This window comes from Lepidochelys kempii, chromosome 15 (assembly GCF_965140285.1).
Source record: "Lepidochelys kempii isolate rLepKem1 chromosome 15, rLepKem1.hap1, whole genome shotgun sequence".
Classification (NCBI taxonomy): Eukaryota; Metazoa; Chordata; order Testudines; family Cheloniidae; genus Lepidochelys; species Lepidochelys kempii.
Window position 1 is genome coordinate 11,391,299 of NC_136394.1, and position 20,336 is coordinate 11,411,634.

The 20,336-nt window shown below is 43.4% G+C and overlaps 1 protein-coding gene across 1 annotated transcript in view; it reads right to left on the minus strand.

The window, feature by feature from the left end:
• Positions 1 to 20,336, minus strand: part of SPPL3 (signal peptide peptidase like 3) — a 147,705-nt gene that overhangs the window by 64,914 nt on the left and 62,455 nt on the right. The gene's annotated exons all lie outside the window — the stretch shown is intronic.

Sequence of the window (20,336 nt, forward strand, 5' to 3'; positions counted from 1 at the left end):
TTATAGGACTTAACTGGTAACGCAAAAGGTAGAAAGGTGATCAAGCATTATTTCAGAGAAAACAGGCTGCAGCATGCATTTAACTATACCCACATAATTGCATCCACATTATACCTTACATGCAAGATGGAAATATTTTGATATACGACTTCTGATGGAGATTTTGGTAAGGACCAAGTCTTAAACCCACTAATGCCAGTTTACTTGCATAGATTTCCTCAGAAATCAAACTTCAGAATACATATGTGCATGGCTTCCTACATGTGTGTTTATAATACAGAACTGAGATTCCTTGTGTCCCTAATGCCTAAGCTATCTAATTTTTGGTTCTCTACCCCAAGAGGCTGAATTGTACTGTCTAGCTTATATTGCAAACTTTGGGGTAGGGATAGTGTCTTTGCCAAATTTATAAAGCAGCCATCTAACAGAATTAAGTATGTACATACCATCGCTTGACAATTTTCAAGTTTTCGTATATTTATCTATTTATGCAAGAATTTTTATTAGATGTCTAGCATTCACATTTTCAGGGTATGAGGGATACCAAAATGCCTCTAAAGTTAAAACCTGACATGGAACACTTAGCTATCACTGGGGTTGCTTCAGTTTCACTCTGCTGGAGAAATTCTGTCAGTACAGGCAATATAAGTTTTTATACCGCTTGCATTACTATAATATTCAGGTGCCTTACACAATGATCCTTCCCCCTGTAAGATTATACCAAAAGGGAATGTCTAGGACATGGGGGATGTATGTCATAAGATTCCTAAAACCTGTACAAAAATTTAGAACTGAGTATTTCAGAGGTCTGACAGCTAAGAAATTGCTAATAAGCTATTGTAAACAAAAGGGAATGGTTGGAAGATGCCTAGCTAACTCTGGCTCTGATAAGCATTTAGGTATGTTTACTCATTTTTCTTCTATAATAAATGAATGGTGTGTTATTGGAGATAGTCAATTTATGCATATCTCCTCCACCTGAACTACATGGTACAACATATCAACTCTAATATTTTAACATGCCACTGTTTTATCACCCTTGCAAACCCAGATAACTGGTTGGTGTAAGTGTAAGCAATTCTATTCAACTTTCCCTGTTACAAGAGTCACTATTAAATCATAACCCGACAGAGATTACTAAAACCTAGACTACCAGCTACTTTGTACTTCAATACACAGGTACCATCAAGAGCTTCAGCAACTTCACCATACTGAACTATATAAATTAAATATACTAGAGTAAAACTATAAAGGCATCAGAGGATAACAAGAAGTGAGAATGGGAATGTATCCATTTCTTAAATTGGTTTATTCCTAGATCACTAGATTGAAGGTGAGCAACAGCAAAAGGACAAAAAGTACCCTTTCACTTCTTTATAAAGAACATAGAATGCCTGGCGTTTTTTGTTCTCTACTTTGCATGCTCTCAGTCACCCCGCCTTTTTTATTTATTTATTTCAAATACACAGAGGATAGCCAAAACCTAGCATTTCCTGGTTTTCCTTGAAGATACCTGTGACTAAAACATAGCCTTAAACAGAACATACACTCAGCAAGGTATTTAATACTTTAAGTTACAAGACAAGGCTCTACTCGTCATCATTCCTTCCCTCCTGCACACAAGGTTCTCCACTCTCTGATGTGCTATATGATAGATATGACAAGCTGTACAACAGCATATCACTACAATTATCCAGCGTTTCTGCTTGTTCACAGAACACGGTTTGACATGTTTAAAAATGTACAAAGTGGGTGATTTTTTATTTTATGGGGCTCAATGATTTGTCTCATCCATAATACACTCAGATTTGAACCAAGTATGGTTTTTAAATCACGTTTATTTCACTACACTGAAGTGAAAAACAATTCTATATGAATACTGGAATCACCCTTACATAAGCCTATCAAAGCATTGCAGTAGAGATTAGCACAGTGACCTGTTGATTCTAGCCAGTAAGCAGTAACCGTGAAGGTGTTTCCATCCTGCATACAGCAGTGTTGCAGGTACAGCATCATTATGTATTCAAATCAGACAGTGGAGTGTTCCCACCTTCTCTGCCTAAGGATCTTTTCAGCAAGGTGTTCCAAAAATAACTCAGACTCAGTACCCTATTGCCAGTACAATCCACGACCACAGGAGCTCTCAGCAGGGGAACCCCAAACAGGTCCAAGGGAGTCTCAAACATCCTTCCTTTCTTGATCACTCGACGGGAAGGAGTTCAAAAGCTTTTGTTCTGTCACATGAAGTCACGATATGAAAAATGCCAGGAACCACACTGCAGGATTCAAACAAGGAACTCTCTATGGCTACTTATCACAGCTGTAGTGCCACACTACAGAGACCCACTGCAGGGACACATGGCGCTTTTCTGTCACCCTCGTTAATCCAACCCTCAAAGGTGGCAGCCAGATCAACGGATGACTTTCTTCCACTGACCTAGCGGTGTCAACACCGGGGCTCAGGTCCATAACTGCATCTCTGCAGGGTGTGAATTTTTCACACCTCATAGCCACCTAGCTAAGTCAACCTAAATTAAGTGTAGACCAGGCCTAAGTCTGGTGAGAAGTTCCCCACCATATTACAGTCCACAGGTTTACTACTATGACACTTCAAGGGCTAAATAAAGTCTGATCCCATTAGAATTTCCCTTCTTCATATAGCCTGGAGACATGGAATGTTAAAGAGTATTGTTCAAGCCTGTGTATACAAACGTTTCCTGAAACCTGACATCTTAAATGTCGGTCAGTTCGCTAATGAATTAAAACCCCTTGACCCCTAGACACCAGTTTTTAATCACTTAATCTAGACCCAAAATAAGGATCTGCAATACGTGGGGAAATTACGCTGCGAGTCATTTTATAATCTACATAGCTTTTTGGACACCATTCAAAATTTCAGAAATCTGCAAACCCATTTATATTTGGAACAGACATCTAAATGAGAGTCTAATTTACCCAATCCAGGAGACAGGTTACTATGCATCCATATGTAAACTTTAACCAGATCACAACTGGAGCCATATCACTGGAGTGCCAAACAAAGTTGTGTTAAACATTTGTTTTCAAAAAAGGATGCAACCAGGAAAAGTAACAGGAAATTTCAGAGAAATTGTCAACTTTATGCATTCAAGTTCATCCCAGAGTTTTGTCTACCAGGAATGTCAGTCACATTAACTAAATGATTAGCAGTCAGAACAGTAGTGGAGGATTATACATGCAAAAAACATGGTCTCAAAACAGAAGCTACCCCTTGACTTAAAATATCCACTGAAAAAGCACTTTGTAGTACTTGTTACAATGCTGACCAGAATGGAAAGATTTCAGAGTAACAGCCGTGTTAATCTGTATTCGCAAAAAGAAAAGGAGTACTTGTGACACCTTAGAGACTAACCAATTTATTTGAGCATGAGCTTTTGTAAGCTACAGCTCACTTCATCGGATGCATACCGTGGAAACTGCAGCAGACTTTATATACACACAGAGATCATAAAACAATACCTCCTCCCACCCCACTGTCCCGCTGGTAATAGCTTATCTAAAGTGATCATCAAGTTGGGCCATTTCCAGCACAAATCCAGGTTTTCTCACCCTCCCCCCCACCCCACCCCCACACACAAACTCACTCTCCTGCTGGTAATAGCCCATCCAAAGTGACAACTCTCTACACAATGTGCATGATAAGAGAGAGTTTGTGTGTGTGTGTGTGTGTGTCCCCGGGGGGGGGGGGGGTGGGGGGGGGTGAGAAAGCCTGGATTTGTGCTGGACATGGCCCACCTTGATTACCATGCACATTGTAGGGAGAGTGGTCACTTTGGATGAGCTATTACCAGCAGGAGAGTGAGTTTGTGTGTGTATGGGGGTGGGGGGGTGAGAAAACCTGGATTTGTGCTGGAAATGGCCCACCTTGATTATCATGCACATTGTGTAGAGAGTTGTCACTTTGGATGGGCTATTACCAGCAGGAGAGTGAGTTTGTGTGTGTGTGGGGGGGGGGGTGGAGGGTGAGGAGGGTGAGAAAACCTGGATTTGTGCTGGAAATGGCCCAACTTGATGATCACTTTAGATAAGCTATTACCAGCAGGACAGTGGGGTGGGAGGAGGTATTGTTTTATGATCTCTGTGTGTATATAAAGTCTGCTGCAGTTTCCACGGTATGCATCCGATGAAGTGAGCTGTAGCTCACGAAAGCTCATGCTCAAATAAATTGGTTAGTCTCTAAGAATGGAAAGACTAGCTCCTTCCTGCTCTCATTCAGAAAACTAGCTGCTGAACAAAGCTAGGTAACTAGCTGTTGACTTCTGAAGGTTCCGGTTTAGTACTGTAGTTCATTATTCAGCTGTACACCAAATGAAAAACATTGCCCCAGTCCATTTCCAGTGCCAGACTTATGCGCAAAGAACACTGCTGAGAAAAGCGCCACAAGCTTTCCCGTGAGGTTCAATGCTTAATAAGATTCTTTTGCTACCTTAGCTGCAATTAAACATACATTCTGCAAGGTGGGTTTTAAAGGATACTTAACTAGGCTAGCAGGGGCCCTGAAAATAAACTCAAGCTCACTGATTTTGTCAGGAAATATAATGGATAAAGCATTTCAAAAGCTGATGTTATTAGGCCATTACCAAATCCACAATTAAATTTAATACTCTTCTCTCCCGACTGCAGACAAAAAAACATCCAAAAGTTTTCTCTAGGACTGAAGACCATATTCTGAACTTCCAGTTTTGCAGGGCCATTGCTGATTTTAATAACTGGCCTGCCATCAGACATCTCTATTCTAGCTGCTTTAAGGACAAGTGCTTACAACACAGAGCCTGCTAAAGGCATGCCAAGACAGACAGAGCAAGCACTGTTCTACAACATTGTGTGTCAGCCTTCTAGCTATACAAAGAGAGCATTCTTGTCTACACAACAATCCAAGCAGCCAGCTCTTTAGCCTGGCACAGATAGCTCCATAGACATTTACCTACAGAACAATTCCAGGAATACCAAGTTATTCAGCCACACAACCACTTCCACACTCCTCAAACACTAAGTGTGGAAAGCATGTACTATGGTACAAGCTACAGCAGGCAGTCCAAGCAATTCTTTCCCCCATTCTGAACCAACATGAATAACCTCTATATCCCCAGTAGTACATACACACACACATTGTGCTCTGCTAGATAATGTTGACCAGCTAGTAAAGCGTCACAACAGCAAACCTAATGTAGTTAGACTGCAGGTATCATTTACAAGCTCTTTTCCTCCCACTCAGCAGTCCAGGGTCCAAAACATGCCTCTCTTTTCCTTCTTCCTCTGTGGTAATGTATCTTCATTCATTTGGCTTCCCCTAACCAGACTACTTGGGAGCTTCCAACAAAAGTCTTCCTTCAACACTGTCATTCCTACTCCTTCTATCAACATGTACAATTTCTTTAATTCCTCAGACTACCCACTTGTATGCTACTTTCTAAGGCCTCGTCTACACTATAAAGTCGACAAAAACAGTGGATGCAGACACATTGCGATGCAACTTTCAGAAGCAAAAATGCACTGTTTTGATGACAAAATAAAACCACCCTGATATGAGAGAGAGAGAAGGCTTTTTGTGCAAAATGTTCATAGACAAAGTGCCAGTGTAGACACCATGCTTGATTTTATTGCTTTAATTGGCTTCCAGGCGGTGTCCCACAATGTCCATCCTGACCGCTCTGGTCAGCCGTTTGAACTCCAACACCCTGCAGCCAGGTAAACAACCATCTACCCCTCCCCTTTGGAAGCCCTAGGAATTTTTGAAATTCCATTTCTTGTTTGCTTGGTGTGGAGAGGTCTCATCCCACCTTCCCAGGTGACCATGGCAGGTTATTGCAGCATATGCTCTCCTGCTTGGACCACTATGGAGCTGCTGCATCTGCTCGGTATATGGGGAGAGGAGGCTGTGGAGTCCCAGCTAGGTTTGAGCCGTAAAAATGTTGATACCTACGGGTAGATTTCTCAAGGCTTGTGCGAAAGGGCCTATGATTGGGACATGCTGCAGTGCAGAGCGAAGATAAAGGAGCTGAGGCAGGCCTACCATAAGGCGAGGGAGGCAAGCCAGCGCTCCGGTGCTGCACCTAAGACCTGTTGGTTCTATAAGGAGCTGGACGCTATCCCAGGTGGCAACCCCACTTCCATCACCAACAGCCCCCGGGATACTTCGGCGGGCCTGGAGGCGGTGGAAAGAGCACCTATCCCAGAGGACAAAGTCACTGATGAAGAGATGGAGTTAGATAACGATGTGGAGCTCCAGGTGGGGTCGCAACTGTACTGGCGGTGTCTAGCCAGTCTCAGCAGTTGCTCTCCAGTGAGCAAGAAGCAGGAGAGTAGACGCCTGGTAAGTGGCTGTGGTTTGTGTCGTGTGGAGATGGGTTCGGGGTATAGACATATAGAAGGCTGGTTCTATTTCTATAAGCTGGACATTTCCCTGTATAGCTAATCAGTACAGTGGAACAGGGTGTTGATGCACGCTGAGATCTCACAGTAATTCTCCAGAGAGATCTCTAGGAAAGTTTCCTAGAGGTACTCTGTAATCCTCTGCCGAAGGTTCCTTGGCTGAGCAGCTTTGTTCCTTCCCCCACTGGAAACTTTCCTGTGACATTTGGCAATCACTTGTGCAGGGACCAAAGCAATACACAGGCGAGCAGCATAGGGACCAGGACGGAAGCCACAAGCGTTTAGTACATGTGCCCTTGCTTCCTGGCTTACCCTCAGCAGTGAGATATCTGCTACAATGACCCGTACCTGTGTAAAAGTGTGGAAGAATTTTAGAATTTTTTTCCATAGTTGGCTGCACCGCAACCCTTGCAGAGTGCTCTTTTCTTTATGTAGAGCACCCCCCAGCCAACACTCACCGTGCTTTCGGTGTTCACAGAGATATGTGCTTGCCAAGGGTCAGTTAGAAAGTGAGTGTTATAGTACAAAAGGTGTGTTTTACTGAAATGTTTCAATGCTGTGCATGAACTTAATCATGCTTCTGTGCATTGTTGCTTCTGCTTCAGCAGATGTGGCCTTCAGGAACACCCCACACACACCAGCCAACTGTCGGCGCCAGATAAGAAAGAGCCCAAGACGGAAAAAAGACAACGTGTTCCTGGAGGTACTGCACTTCTTCAATGCAGGAAAAAAAAGGGAACACGAGGAACGGAGGGAAGCCAAAAGCCAGGTGCCCGCCCTCCCCTGCAGCACATTCAGAACTCTTTTCCATTCCCCCCCACACCTGGCCAAAAAAAAAAAAAAAACCATGCCACCTGCACAGTCCTTTCCCCTTTCCAGGGCTTCTCGGTTTCCCCCTCACTCCACCCCCTTGGACAACCTTCAAAATGATAGCAATAAAAGCAAAGTTTTTGAACGGTAACTCATCTTTATTTGTTTCCTACAAATTGAGATAGCAGGTACTCCAATACGTACACAGACAATTTCATCGTTTACTTAATGGAATGTAAGGCCTCAAATGTCACCGCTGCTTTCTAGGAAAACTACATGTAATATAGCATTGCAGTGCCAAACACAGAGATCTACATTACTGGTTCTCATTTTCAAAGTGTTGCCTCAAAGCCTTCCTGATTCGAATTGCCCCCCCCCCAACTCCCCCGATAGCCCTGGTATCTGGCTGCTCAAAATCAGCAGCCAAGCAGCCTGCCTCAGCTCTCCACCCCGAGCAAATCTTTCACTCTTAGCTTCACAAAGAGTATGCAATGTACAACATGCAGCTATGACCATGGGAATATTATCCTTATTGAGTTTTAACCTACCATAAAGGCATCACCAGTGCACTGTTCATTGGCCAAAGGCACATTCCATTGACATCTGGCACCTATTCTGCCTGTTGTTGAACAGCTCCTGACTGCTGTCCAGGTTTCCTGTGTAAGGTTTCATGAGCCATCGTTGTAAGGGGTACGCCAAGTCGCAGGATCGCTATGGGCATTTCAACAACATCCCCCAGTGTAATCTTCTGGTCTGGAAAGAAAGTCCCCGCTTGTAACTTTCTATATAGGCCTGTGTTACTGCTGATGCATGCTCATGCATCTTCCTGGACCACTCCACACTCATGTCAGTGACACACCCACGGTGATCCACAAGCGCCTGCAACACCATGGATAAATACCCCTTCCTATTGATGCACTCCGTTGCAAGATGGTCTGGAGCCAAAATTGGAATGTGTGCACCATCTATAGCCCCTCCACAGTTAGGGAAACCCATTTCTGCAAAGCTGTCCATTATTTCATGCACATTTCCCAGAATCACAGTCCTTTGTAGCAGGATGTAATTAACTGCCCTGCACACTTGCATTAATGCAGCCCCAACAGTCAACTTCCCAACTCTAAATTGATTCATGACCGACCAGTAGCACTCTGGAGTCGCCAGCTTCCACACAGCAATTGTCAAACACCTCTCTACCGATAAGGATACCAGAATGAGAGCTGCCCTGTGCTGGGGAGAGCTCCGCACACAGTTCCAGGAAGGTGGCTTTCCGCATCCAAAAGTTCTGTAGCCACTGCTCGTCATCCCACACCTGCATGATGATACAATCCCACCATTCAGTGCTTGTTTCCCAAGCCCAAAAGCTATGGTCCACGCTCTGAAGCTGTTCTGTGAATGCCAAAAGCAGTCGAAAGTTGCTCATAGCACATCAGGCAACTGAGAGTCTTCTTCAGTTAGGAATGCCAGGATTAACTGCACTGCCATTCGTCATGTCTTCATGACAGTTATCAGAGCACAGGAGAGCAGTCTGGGATCCATCCCTTCTCACAAAGATGTCGGGGTGCACAGCAAACAAGGGCCATTGGAAAATGCTGCGAAAGAAAGCCAGAAGACCCTCAAATGCTGCGACAGAAAGCAACACATCATTGGATATTGAGCCCCGTCCCAAGATGCGCCACGATCTGCTCCGCCTTCCCACAAGACCTAGTGACAGAAGATGTTGAGCTGGACTGTGGGACAGGTACCCACAGTGCACTGCTCACAGTGTCGATGTTAGTGCCCCAAAAGTGGACACACACTGCTGGCAGAGGGAGCGAGTGTGAACATGCAATACCAATTTTTATTATAGTGCTTTCTGAGTGTTGACATAACTTTTGTTGACAAAACTCTGTAGTACAGACAAGTCCTAATTTCCCTCCTGAGGTTCATCCTCCATTGCGACAGCCATAAGGACATATCCCTTTATACTTTTCCCAACCATATAATCTTTGATTCCTACATTGCAGCCACTCGATCCAGCTAATGATTTTAAAAGGAATTCTATAAAATCTTGTCAACACTGCTTCCAGACTGATTGGAAAAGTCACTTAGGAAGTGCCTTGCATTGCCTTTCCTTTCAATTGGCCATCTGCGTTGAGTGCTATGGCTCTGCAGGACACTCAATCCACAATGGACCAAAGAACAAGGCACGAGGACCATGAATCAAATCTAGATTTCTTGAACAACAGCACAGAGCACTAGCTACGAAGCAGCCTCTATATCTCAGAGATTAGGATGGTGTAATTAAATCCAATGAAAACCTCAACCCAAAAAGCAATGACACCAGCAGTAAATGCCACCACTCTGGTCTTACACCTCCATGGAAAACACAGGATTTTGAGAGAAAGAGAAAGAAAAGAATGCATATTGAATGGCAATGCCTTTATACATGAACTGCCCTCACACAGGACCCCTTATACCCAGCAACAGAAAGGTTTGGCCACATCCCCATTGTGTAGTTCTCCCCTTTCGTGCATTTATAGTATGCGTAACTGAATACAATCAATAGGGCAGCAATGGAAAGAAAATGACCATCTTAAATAGGATCCTTTCAGAAGCAGAGGCCAGCTGCAGTTCACCAAAACATAGGTAAAGACAGAAATTGGTACAGTAATTTATTTTAATAGACATTTCTATATCACTCACCATAGTATTTGGGCACCTTTAAGATGAAGGAGGGAAAAAAAAATCAAACAATTAAAATATAAAGCGGACATAACAGTTAGGCTAGCCTATGTTCATTAAAATGAAATACACAGGCCATTCATTTTGTTTAGAGGAATAGTTACACAAGTTTTAGACTTGTGTTAAAGCCTACATCTGTATCAACTTCTGACAGTGCAATGTTTAGTTTCCTATAAGGTTTCCATTGCTTTTCCTTGAGTCTCACTCACTGGATTGGCTTAAAAAACATCAGCCTTCTATATAGCACATATACATGGCTCAGCATAAGTACTTCAAATTAGGCAATTCAGCATCTAAAAAGTACTTGTTCAGTATTGTAATCAAAAATACTAATAAAGAATGTAAAATCCTTTTAGGATGCAACAGACAAAACATTTTAAGATATGACATGCATAGAGGTGAAAATCTGAATAGGAGTTTCTCTGCTACTTGTTTAAATAGTTTTACAAAAGACTCAATTTATTCCAATCCACAGTCTTTATTTCAGACAATGGAATATCCAGTGAGTTCTCAAAATGAACAGGACTTGACATTTAATTGTTTGACAGCTGACTTTCTCACTGACAATCAACTTGCGCACAGATAGGCATATGTAAGAAAGGGCATGTCTGAACAATTGTAATGTCCCACTTAATATAACCACTCACATGGTGAACAGATAACTGTTTCCTGGGGCACAGATTAAAGAGACCATTCAAAAGAAGCCTTTAACTTTGGGGCCTAGTATCTGTTACTAATGTGTGGACATTATCTAGGCTCAAGATTTACAAGAGCTCAAATTCCTGAAATCATTTCACTTTTCACTGGGTCTCCATTTCTAGAGCCCTCCAGTATTAGGTAGGTTCCATTATGAATCCTCAACTATGAAATTATAGGTAGTTCCCTTTTAGTTCAGCTCACTAGCCCATTCCAACTTCTGAAAAAAATGGCTATGCATGAAGCAGCTTCACAAAGCTTCACACACCCTTTAATGCACACTAAAGGCCTTACCTCATTCAAAAGAACTGAGATTCCATAGCAACACTTATGAGACACCACTTTTATCACCTGATCTATTTTATCTTACTGCTGGGGAAGTGACAACTATCCATACCTTGCCAAGTCATCCAGAAGGTTACCAGTGGAAGATTTATCCTATTTTCACAAGTGAACGGAGAGCGGGGAAGAAGAAACTCAGTTAATCCTCCACCCAACCCCTCTCCCATGGCTCTCTTCCCTTTTGATGAAAAGTTCTTGTGCACATTTACAAGCACTAGAGGAGATGAAGCATCACTCTACTATAGCACTTGCCACTCATGATTTTTTGAGCTTGTAAAACATGACCAAGTGGACGGTTTATTATGGGTTGCATCTCAGCAGGTGGACAACTCTTTCAAAAAAAATCCTCATCTGGAAATTTAGAGTCTGATACGGAGATCCCCCAATGGTGGAAAATTCCTTTTTACTGCTAGAGTTTAAGACTGATAAAGCTATTTAACTGTGTGGACCACCCTAAAGATTATCTTCTCTCTAGGTCACACAACAGCAAACAGATGATCCAGAAATCTTGGTGTGCTTCTTCCTGCCTTGGACTTCCAAAGGAAAATCTTGCATTCCAGATGAGAATTTTCACAATTACCATACAATATGCTGAACTCAAAGCTTACCTATCATTGGTATCACCACAAACGGCCTACATCATAAACATACTTTGTCCACATCAAAAGATGAGCTTTTTACAAGGGATGTGTTTTCATAAGTATGAATTTTTTCAGATTCCCTATTCCCTCCATATTTCTCAATACTCTGCATCATATCACTTCATTTAAGGAAGTTACCAAGTTCAAGTTTCACATGAAGTGGGTGATGTTCTACACTTAGACGGAAACTGCTTCATGTATTGGTAACATTTAAGACAAACATCAGTTTTAGTCTGAGGACAAGTATACCAAATGGGAAAAAAAGGGTGGGTTTTGGTTTTTTTTCTTTTTCTTTTTTTTTGGGGGGGGGGGCGGGGGTTTGGTTTTTCAAGTATAAACATACTCTAGTAATGTCCAGAAGTCCCAGTCAAAACTATAGCCCCCTTTTCCTGGATGCTGTACACACATAGATAAGAGAATACCTACTCTGGACAACTTACAGTCTAAGCCTTGGTCTACGGTAGGAGTTGAGGTCGAATTTAGCAGCGTTAAATCGATTTAACCCGTCCACATGACAAAAGCCCTTTTTTCCGACTTTAAGGGCTCTTAAAATCGATTTCCTTACTCCACCCCCGACAAGGGGATTAGTGCTGAAATCGGCCTTGCCGGGTCCAATTTGGAGTACTGTGGACACAATTAGACGGTATTGGCCTCCCGGAGCTATCCCAGAGTGCTCCATTGTGACCGCTCTGGACAGCACACTCAACTCAGATGCACTGGCCAGGTAGACAGGAAAAGGCCTGCGAACTTTTGAATTTCAATTTCCTGTTTGGCCAGCGTGGCAAGCAGCAGGTGAGTGCAAAGCTCATCAGCAGAGGAGACCACGCAGTGCTCATCAGCAGAGGTGACCATGATGGAGTCCCAGAATCATAAAAGAGCTCCAGCATGGACCAAACAGGAGGTACGGGATCTGATCGCTGTATGGGGAGAGGAATCCGTGCTATTAGAACTCCGTTCCAGTTTTCGAAATGCCAAAACATTTGTCAAAATCTCCCAGGGCATGAAGGACAAGAGGCCATAACAGGGACCCGAAGCAGTGCCGCGTGAAACTTAAGGAGCTGAGGCAAGCCTACCAGAAAACCAGAGAGGCGAACGGCAGCTCTGGTCAGAGCCCCAAACATGCTGCTTCTATGATGAGTTGCATGCCATTTTAGAGGGTTCAGCCACCACTACCCCAGCCGTGTTGTTTGACTCCTTCAATGGAGATGGAGGCAACACGGAAGCAGGTTTTGGGGACGAGGAAGATGATGATGAGGTTGTAGACAGCTCACAGCAAGCAGAGAAACCGGTTTTCCCGACAGCCAGGAACTGTTTCTCACCCTGGACCTGGAGCCAGTACCCCCCAAACCCACCCAAGGCTGCCTCCCGGACCCACCAGGCAGAGAAGGGACCTCTGTTGAGTGTACCTTTTAAAATACTATACATGGTTTAAAAGCAAGCATATTTAATGATTAATTTGCCCTGGCATTCACGGCTCTCCTGGATGTACTCCCAAAGCCTTTGCAAAAGGTTTCTGCGAAGGGCAGCCTTATTCCGTCCACCATGGTAGGACACTTTACCACTCCAGGCCAGTAGCACGTACTCAGGAATCATTGTAGAACAAAGCATTGCAGTGTATGTTTGCTGGAGTTCAAACAACATCCATTCTTTATCTCTCTGTGTTATCCTCAGGAGAGTGATATCATTCATGGTCACCTGGTTGAAATAGGGTGCTTTTCTTAAGGGGACATTCAGAGGTGTCCGTTCCTGCTGGGCTGTTTGCCTGTGGCTGAACAGAAATGTTCCCCACTATTAGCCATGGGGAGGGGGTGGGGCTAGCCATGTGGTGGGGAGAGGCAAAATGCGACTTGAAACAAAAGCACATGTGCTATGTATGTAATGTTAACAGCAAGGTTTACCGTGAAAGAGTGTACCCACTGTTCTATAAAATGTGTCTTTTTAAATACCACTGTCCCTTTTTTTTTCCCTCCACCAGCTGCATGTGTTTCAAGGATCACAGGATCTTCTCCTTCCCAGAGGCTAGTGAAAATTAGAAGGCGAAAAAAACACACTCGCGATGAAGTGTTCTCTGACCTCATGCTATCCTCCCACACTGACAGAGCACAGACGAATGCGTGGAGGCAGACAGTGTCAGAGTGCAGGAAAGCATAAAATGACCGGGAGGAGAGGTGGCAGGCTGAAGAGAGGGCTGAAGCTGAAAGGTGGCGGCAGCGTGATGAGAGGAGGCAGGACTCAATGCTGAGGCTGCTGGAGGATCAAAGTAATATGGCTCCAGTATATGGTTGAGCTGCAGGAAAGGCAGCTGGAACACAGACCGCAGCTACAGCCCCTGTGTAACCAACCCCCTCCTCCCCACAGCCGCCTCACCCAGACGCCCAAGAATGCAGTGTGGGGCCTCTGGCCACACAGCCACTCCACCCCAGAGGATTGCCCAAGCAACAGAAGGCTGGCATTCAATAAGTTTTAAAGTTTTAAACTTTTAAAGTGCTGTGTGGCCTTGTCCTTCCCTCCTCCACCACCCCTCCTGGGCTACCTTGGCAGATAGCCCCCTATTTGTGTGATGAATTAATAGAGAATACATGAATGTGAAGCAACAATGACTTTATTGCCTCTGCAAGCGGTGATCGAAGGGAGGAGGAGAGGGTGGTTAGCTTATAGGTGAAGTAGAGTGAACCAAGGGGCGGGGGGGGGGTTCATCAATGAGAAACGAACAGAACTTTTACACCATAGCCTGTCCAGTCATGAAACTGGTTTTCAAAGCTTCTCTGATGCGCACCGTGCCCTCCTGTGCTCTTCTAACCGCCCTGGTGTCTGGCTGCACGTAACCAGCAGCCAGGTGATTTGCCTCAACCTCCCACCCCGCCATAAACGTCTCCCCCTTACTCTCACAGATACTGTGGAGCACACAGCAAGCAGTAATAACAGTGGGAATACTGGTTTTGCTGAGTTCTAACCGAGTCAGTAAACTACGTCAGCGCACTTTTAAACATCCAAATGCACATTCTACAGCCATTCTGCACTTGTTCAACCTGTAGTTGAACAGCTCCTGACTACTGTCCAGGCTGCCTGTGTATGGCTTCATGGGCCATGGCATTAAGGGGTAGGCTGAGTCCCCAAGGATAACTATAGGCATTTCAACATCCCCAATGGTTATTTTCTGGTCTGGGAATAAAGTCCCTTGCTGCAGCTTTTGAAACATACCAGAGTTCCTAAAGATGCAAGCGTCATGTACCTTTCCCGGCCATCCCACGTTGATGTTGGTGAAACGTCCCTTGTGATCCACCAGTGCTTGCAGCACCATTGAAAAGTACCCTTTGCAGTTTACGTTCTCGCCGGCTTGGTGCTCCGGTGCCAAGATAGGGATATGGGTTCCGTCTATGGCCCCACCACAGTTAGCGAATCCCACTGCAGAAAAGCCATCCACTATGACCTGCACATTTTCCAGGATCACTGCCCTTGATATCCAGCAGGTCTTTGATTGCGTTGGCTACTTGGATCAGAGCAGCCCCCACTGTAGATTTGCCTACTCCAAATTGATTCCCGACTGACCGGTAGCTGTCTGGAGTTACAAGCTTCCACAGGGCTATTGCCACTCGCTTCTCAACTGTGAGGGCTGCTCTCATCTTGGTATTCTGGCACTTCAGGGCAGGGGAAAGCAAGTCACAAAGTTCCATGAAAGTGCCCTTACGCCTGCAAAAGTTTCGCAGCCACTGGGAATCGTCCCAGACCTGCAACACTATGCGGGCCCACCAGTCTGTGCTTGTTTCCCAGGCTCAGAATTGGCATTCTACCGCATGAACCTGCCCCATTAGCACCATGATGCCTGCATTGCCAAGGCCCGTGCTTTGAGAGAAGTCTATGTCCATGTCCTCATCACTCTTGTCACCGTGCTGACGTCGCCTACTCTCCCGGTTTCGCTTTGCCAGGTTCTGCATATACTGCTGGATAATGCGCGTGGTATTTAATGTGCTCCTAATTCCCAAAGTGATCTGAGCAGGCTCCAAGCTTGCCGCGGTATGGCGTCTGCACAGGTAACTCAGGAAAAAAGGCGAGGAACGACTGTCTGCCGTTGGCTTTCACAGAGGGAGGGAGGGGTCTGACGACATGTACCCAGAACCACCCGTGACAATGTTTTTTGCCCCATCAGGCATTGGGATCTCAACCCAGAATTCCAATGGGCGGCGGAGACTGCAGGAACTGTGGGATAGCTACCCACAGTGCAACACTCTGGAAGTCGACGCTAGCCTCAGTACTCCGCCGAGTTAATGCACTTAGAGCATTTTGTGTGGGGACACACACAATCTACTATATAAAAACGATTTCTAAAAAACTGACTTCTATAAATTCGACCTAATTTCGTACTGTAGACATACCCTAAGGGTATATCTTCATAGCACAGTTAAACTCTTACCTAGTGTTTCCCTACCAATCCTCCTGACTACACCCAAACTCTGTGACCAGAGTTTGTTAGTACTTTCAGCATTGAGCAGATGGTTTGTCTGGGGCTGTAGGCTAAAACCCAAGTGAGGCTTTCACCTGCCAACCATGCAATAAGGATGAAGGTTAAGTCACTTGAGTGCTGGTAGTCCTCAAGTGTCTTCCCAAAATTTGCTCCTGCCCCCCTCCCAGAAGGACAGACCATTTCTCTCACAATTCACTTAAAAGAATTAGCCCTAGTCATGTTACTGCAGCACAAAGAACCATGGGATATGCCCTTAGAAGAACTAGTGAGATATACAGGCAAATGTCACACCAGTGAAGAGAGACTTTGCAGAGTGACTTTTCACTTCCAGGTTAGACTAACTTGGGTGCCAATCACTTAAGTTAATTCTGCAGTGAAGACATATCCTAAAAAATTAAGTCAGGTGCAAAACTTGGAAACAGCTAGTAAGTGCTCATACATTGCACTGCAACTTCTCTAAAGCTTACTCTCCAGAAACTCAGCTTCTATTTAAAACATATGTATAGCTATCACGATTATAGAGAAAACCTCAAAAACATGAACAGAGGGTCACCAATGCAGAATTGAGTCTGCAACAATAGACCCAAAATGTACGAAGTGTCAAATTCATCTCCATGAGGTGCTACCTCTCATGCTAACTGACAGTTTAAATGTCAACACTTTACTATTTTGTTTCTCACGTAAGAAACAAGACAATTACAGATCTGGATAATTTATTCTGAGTGACATCTCATTTTGGTGCCACAACTGTGTGCCATTTGGGAAATACCACTCCAGCACCCCTTTTCCCTCCTCCATCAAGAGGAGCCAAGCCCAAAGAGCTTAACAGCCCATCGGCATATTCAAGCTCCACCAAGGGGGAGCCCATCAAGGTGCCATGGGGAGCCAACCAGCACACACCATCCTCTTTTGAATATCTGCACAATTTACCATGAGTAGTCTTATTTTGGGTTCACATGAGTGGGAGGGAAAGCTCATTTTGTGGGTGAAGCTTGGAAAGTACCACTTTTTTCCCAGACTGACTCCTGATCAATTGTGTCTCACTTTGTTTCAGAAGCCCAGGATATGTGCATATAAGAGCCTTCTACTGGGCTTGCCACTGCACTACAGCTAAATCTAACACACTTGTAGCTACAATCAATGTTTTTGAAAGAGAGACATGGCACCCATAGTACTAAACATTTAATCCAAATAAATGGTTTTTCCTGTTAGAATCCAAAGGAACCTGGAGTAGTCTCCTTGCCTTTCCCATGAATCACACTAACAAAATCAGTCTGCCAGCCTCACTCAGACAAGAAACCTTAACTGCACATGGCTGTTAAATCTGGACAGTTTACAGCAGCACACACGATTTGATAAAAACAAAGTATCAGTACACTTATAGTATCAGAAGTGTATCTCAAATCTCTCCTTATTCACAAAAGGCTTGCTCCACTGAAAATCAAAACAGATTTTCCCACACAGCTTTGGTTCGGACTCACTGAACATGTACATATTTCAAAGTAAAAATGGGGATTTACTGCATTGCATTAATTAATGAAAAGTTAATCTGTTTGACCCGAGATTTACATAGCACTAGAGACTGCACAGAGATATTTAGACAGACCATTCCAAAATCCAATACCCTCCTCATCTTTCAGTATGAAAGTAAATCCTGGAAATCATGTCCACACCTGAATGCCTGGCTACTAAGCTCTTAAAGAGCCACAGCTTTCCATGGTCAGTGAAATATGTATCCAGCAAAGCATTCAGAGAAACCCTTACAGACAAAACTGTTGCTGGTGCTGCCACTTGAGCTACCTCCTCTGGTTTACCAGACTGTTTGCCAACAGAGCAAATAAATGACATGTTAAACAATGTTTAAGAATTACAGCAGCTGGAAATGTTCCAAATTTCATGTTCTGTTTTGAACACCCACTAGAATGCAGAAATGAAAGCACAAAGATTAACTTCTTACCACTGCATGAAAGGATCAGAGTATCTGACTCACATTATCAAGAGGATCACCTCTTCCAAACAATGTAGAATGACATGCCATCGCTTCAAAACCAGTCACATGCCAGGTGCAAGTTCTTTACTCTCTAAAGAATAGTACATTAATGATTATACATAACCGAGCTGCTCCTGAATGAATAATGGAATCAATGCATACAGAAGAGAACACATCTTTGAGCTAATTCTCCTGGGACACATGCAATTGATGGGGAAATAAGTTTCCAATCCAAAAATAAAAAGCACAACTGAAAAAGTTAAACTGCAATAATTTAAAAGCCACAGGATAAAACTCATATGAAATATACATTTTCATACTGCACATTATAAATATCTATAAATGAATGCAAATCTGGACATAAGTTTCATATCTTCCCCACACAAGCTAACCAGGATTTCTGGGTTTTAGACAAATAAGACCTGGGGATTTTCCTTCCTTTCTCTGAACAAAGGACAACTCAGTTACAGATCAAAAACAGATCACGCCACTACCAGACCACACAATATCACCTCCAAGCAGACATTGAAGTCGTACTCCACAGTCCTAGGCTTTGAAGTACTAAATTTCCTATCTGGATTTCTTAGCAGTTTTGTAGGTTTTTTAACTGCTTTGTTTACTGGTATCTGTTTACTCTGTATATCTTGGATATGGCAAGAGTCTGACTCAAAAATTATATCTATTTTAATGTGGTTAAACTCAGATTACTGGGTATTCTGCTGTTCCACAGAATCCATCCCTCCTTACAGAACTGTGCTCCAGAACTTAAATTTTCACTTTCAAAAAACCATTTTGAGCCCTAATTGATAATGAAGAAAACCTTCAAATGTCAGTGTAAGGCAATGCAGTGATGTCTTCAATAAGTGTGCAGCAATAACTGAAAAAAGTGAACTACCCATTTCATTTCAATAAGTTAAGAAAAAACAGAATATGGTGACACCATACAATATGTATTTAATATAAAAACAGAGGCTGGCTATTGTACTAATGTACTATTGATTTTCATATTTTAACTAAAAAGTCTACAGTTTTTTACACTAATTTAAATGAAGCTCACAAAGAATGTTCAAACTGCCACAGAATTTAGGCCCAATTTGCTGCTGAGTGCACGGGATCTTGGGTTATACTCTTAAAAGTAGTTGCACTGCCGTTAAAGAAGAGTGTGAGAGAGTTTAAACTCTAAAGGGGTTTAACTTAAGGTGTTATTTTAAACCAGTTTAGTTAAATTAGCGCAAAAAGATGAAGACACACTTCAATCAAATCTACACTACAATCTTTGACCAGCATAGCTATGTCAGTCAGAGGCATGATGAGGTGATGTGACCAAAACCACTAATGTATATATAGCTATACTAGCAAAACGCACTTTTGCCAGCATAGTTTATTTCACTGATGGGAGGGCAGCGCTGGAACAAGTTATTCTGGCAAAAGCAGCTTTGCCTGCAGAAGTTCCATCCACAGTATGAACACTTTGCCAGTATACTGGTATAGGTAAATTTGAAAAGTACTCCTCCCATGGACCTGGCCTTATTTTGATTTAACTTAAGGCAATTAGGAATCAGTTTAAGATAAATCAAAACAAGCTACACTTCACTCTTACTTCAATTTGTCTACACATGGATTTGCACAGGTGTAACTAAATTAGGTTAAAAACAGATTTAAGTTAAGTCAGTGTAATTTTGGCACAACCAACATTTTAGATATTATGGCCTCTCAGCCTAGTTGCGGGGGGGAGGGAAGAACCTAAGACAAGGAGCAGCTCAGACTTCAGATGTCACCAAGTTACATGAGCTCTGAAGTCTAAGGGTATGCAGTGTACAAAAGACCACCTTTCAGGAAGACAGAAAAAGCTCACTTCAAGTGAGCTGTAGCTCACAAAAGCTTATGCTCAAATAAATTGGTTAGTCTCTAAGGTGCCACAAGTACTCCTTTTCTTTTTGAGAATACAGACTAACACGGCTGTTACTCTGAAACCTAAAATCTTCAGAGACATTTACTGAATCAAATCAGCAGTTTCAGAACTCTGTCTCATACTACAAAGACATCTTGCACAGCTCCAAGGCTAGAGAGTTCAAAAACTCCATTCTATCTGAAAAACTGACCGCAGGGGCTAAACATCTTACACGTGACCTTGATGGACCATGTTTTTTCTGGCTGGCTCAGAACAAGCTGGTCTTTCATCAAGCAAGATGTTTCAGCACTCCCCCAGATTTGTTAACATTTCAGAAACAAGGCCACTACAAAATCTACACATTAGAAAAGC